This window comes from Nansenia antarctica (assembly GCF_963989245.1).
Source record: "Nansenia antarctica genome assembly, chromosome: 6".
NCBI lineage: Eukaryota > Metazoa > Chordata > Actinopteri > Argentiniformes > Microstomatidae > Nansenia > Nansenia antarctica.
In genome coordinates this window covers 74,076,646-74,080,454 of record NC_137676.1, presented here as the reverse complement: position 1 = coordinate 74,080,454, position 3,809 = coordinate 74,076,646, and positions in this window count along the sequence as shown.

The window sequence follows — 3,809 nt, the reverse complement described above, 5'->3', positions numbered from 1 at the left end:
TTGACCCAACTGCGCATGCTCGCAGCACTTCCGGGTTTGAGAAGAAGAAGAAGAAGAAGAAGAAAAAGAAAACACACAGCGCGGTGCCGCAGCGCCACCTGGTGGAATAGGCAAGTTTATTTGTACAGCACATTTCACACAACAGGGGCAATTCAAAGTGCTTCACATGCATTATTTAAAAATACAGCAAGAGGAGCATAGTAAGTGTCGTGTTTCGTAATATAAACGCGTGAGACAACTGTTAACTAAATATATCTCGTACTTTATTATCCATACAGTTCCACCATTCAATCCCATCTGCCCGCTTTCCCACTGCGCATGCTCTCCCCTCTATCCCCAACTCATTCCCATTGGTCTACAGCCTAAGCGTCACACCATATATTTATTATCATTATGTTCTAACTAACATAATACCACATCTCCCCTTTCTAGAGACAAAGGGTAGACTGCCTTTGCCTCGTCAGACCTTAGAGGATTATTCTGCCTCTTTTGTTGTAAAGGTCTGTCCCTGTGTAAATCCTGAACATAAGTTATGACTATAGCGGTTTGTGATCCATAAATCTCAAAACTAACAGGGCTACTAAAAGTGCTCAAACTAGACCCCATCCAACGTAACATGAAATAATTTTTCTTTAAATACAACAGTAACATTACCCATATACTCCTTTTTTAAAATGTATTTTTAGGGTAAACACTTATAAAAACACTTGTCCACATTTCTCAGTTACATGTCAAACCTCCTAGGTTTAACCACTGCTCTCCCCCCCCCTTGTTCTGAGCGTGGGAGTCTCTGCAGGTGGGGCCTGTGTTCCGACTGCAGGTGACATGGGAGCCTGCCCAGGGGTCGGGTCTGGGGCCGGCTCCGGGGCTTGTTGCTGCGGCGGGGAGCCCCTGTCTTGTGTAGGTGTGTGTAGGGGTATCAGATGCTGTCGGTTGCGTCTCACCACCCCCTGGGGCAGGCCCACCAGGTAGGACCTCGGAGTAGAGTGGTTTCGGAGCACAGTTCCCGACGTCTTAGCATCCGTGACCCATACCTGCTCTCCCGATGACAGGTCACAGAGGGGTCTTGCACGGTGTCGCCGGTTGTAGTTTACCGCATCCGACCTCCCTTTCACCTCCTCTTTCTGCGCGAACGCGTCCGGCAGTGTAGGGACCAGTCGAGAGGGCAGCACTGGCACCGTGGTGCGCAGACGTCGGCCCATGAGGAGCTGGGCTGGGCTGTACCCACTCTGAAGGGGTGTGGTTCGGTAGGCGAGTAGAGCCAGGTAGGGGTCGCTCGCTTTTTTCAGGAGGTTTTTCATAGTCTGGACTGCCCTTTCTGCTTCACCATTACTCTGTGGAAACCTTGGGCTGCTGGTGATGTGTCTGAACCCGTACGCAGCAAAGGAGGTGAAGGCTTGACCAGAAAACTGAGGCCCATTATCTGACATCAGGACCTCCGGGATGCCATGGCGGGCAAACATGGACTTCAGATGTACAATAATGTCAGTGGACCTGGTGTGAGACAATTGGGCAATCTCAACATACCTGGAGAAGTAATCGACGACGAGTAGGTATGTGTCTTTTCCCAGGACGAACAGGTCGGCCCCCAACTTCTGCCATGGTCTTTCAGGGCACTCTGACGGCATGAGAGGTTCTCTGGGATTCTGTCGCTCCTGAATGCATGCCCTGCAATTGAGCACCATTTCATTTACCTGTTGGCTGAGTCCAGGCCACCACACAGACTGGCGGGCGCGCTCCTTGCACTTCACAACACCTTGGTGTCCTTCGTGTAGTCTGGCCAGCACGTCGTTCCTCATTACTGAAGGTATCACCAGGCCATGGTTCTAGACCACTGGACCACCCCAGGCCATGATGATAGACCACTGGACCACCCCAGGCCATGATGATAGACCACTGGACCACCCCAGGTCATGGTGCTAGACCACTGGACCACCCCAGGCCATGGTGCTAGACCACTGGACCACCCCAGGCCATGGTGCTAGACCACTGGACCACCCCAGGCCATGATGATAGACCACTGGACCACCCCAGGCCATGGTGCTAGACCACTGGACCACCCCAGGCCACACATGTTGCATAGTTAATAATAATAATATAATAACCTGTAAAGCACCGTTCATACACAAGAATACAGCTCAAATGCTGATAGTCGGTGTCATCTGCAGAAAAAAAAAAAAGAAAAAAAAAAAGGGAAAGGAGCTGGTTTATATGGAAAGCCCACTCCGCTAAAATGGACTTGCGTATCATAGCCAATGAGGAACCTTGAATCAAGGCACTCATACATATTAATGAGGAGTGTCGCGTCATTGCTGTCGACAACAGCGTAGGGGGTACGTTTCGCTACGTATGGAAGGCCACACCCTGCAGGCGAGCCGATTTGAAAACTTCTCGCGGGGGAGTAAAGTTTCACAAGCAGACCAACTTCGTGAGGATGGCATTGCCGATTTGAAAACTTCTCGCGGGGGAGTAAAGTTTCACAAGCAGACCAACTTCGTGAGGATGGCATTGCGGGCTTTTCTTTCGAATTGCAACCGCACATTTAGTAGTCCAAGCGGCTTTGGCAAGGTGTCATGTTTGTTGTGCAATAGCCCCATAGACGGATCATGAAAAAATGGGCCCCTGGGCCTGGACATGTAGAAAGGCCCCCCCCCCCCTCCCCAGCGCAAACACTTTTTTTTTTTAGAGCGCAAGTAAACACAATGCCAACAGCATATAAGACATAGCCTACGTTTACCTGCATCTCAACAGGTTTTACAGCGGAGGAACACTCAAAGCCAACAGCACAATAACTAGAAACAATTCACCTGTATTTCAACGACACAGGATTTACAACACAGGCATGTCACACTCAATTGAAGCCAACAACAGTACATGTACAGTAACAAAATACACCGCTTTCAAACAAAAACAATTGGCAACACTATGGTGTCATATATAGCAACCACAGGATGGCTTTATAAGACTAAATTAATCATAAAATAGTCTTACCTTATGCAATGCATTTTTTCCTGGCTCTGCTTCGTGCAAAATCATCCACGATATCATTAAAGTCCAGTGATTTGGTCAGTTCGCTCTTAATTGCCATGAGAGAAAGAGCCTTGAGACGGTGTTGCGTCATTTTAGTCCGCAATTCGTTTTTAATCCTGGACAGCACAGAGAATGACCGCTCCCCTTCGCAATTGGTTACAGGCAAAATAGCCGCAGCGCAACATAGACATTTGGAAACATAGATTGCAGGCCACAATCGATAATTACGCGGAGTAGTCCTTGTGGGCTTTTATCATCTTCAGCCTTAATAAAAGATCTGTAAAAGACCTGCACCAGTGTGACCTCGTGACCTGTCCCCAGTACACAAACTTTAATGGCGCCCTCTAGTGTCTAGTTTCTATAGCCTACTCATTAATCTAATGGGAATGTAGCCTGTATTCGCATTAGAATCTGAGTAGGCTATAGAAACTATGTAGCCCACACAAGCTTCTCTTTTTTTTGCAAGACGTGGGCCCCTATAAAATTGTTCAAAATAGTATATTCAAAAGTATATTCAAAATAGTTTTTTTACGTTCATATAAGGAATCTCATTTGTCCCAGTTACAGTAGGACATTTTCTACCGGCATCCCTGCGACAAGAAATGCAAAGGGCCCCCTGATCTCTGGGGCCCCTGGGCCTGGGCCCGGTAGGCCCGTTCAGTAATATGTCTTTGAATAGCCCACACTTTATCATAGAGAAACAATCTGTAGAGACCCAGTGTCCCAAGCCTACAAAAACCACAGCACTGTCACACAACAATGTTCAAAATAAATGTACA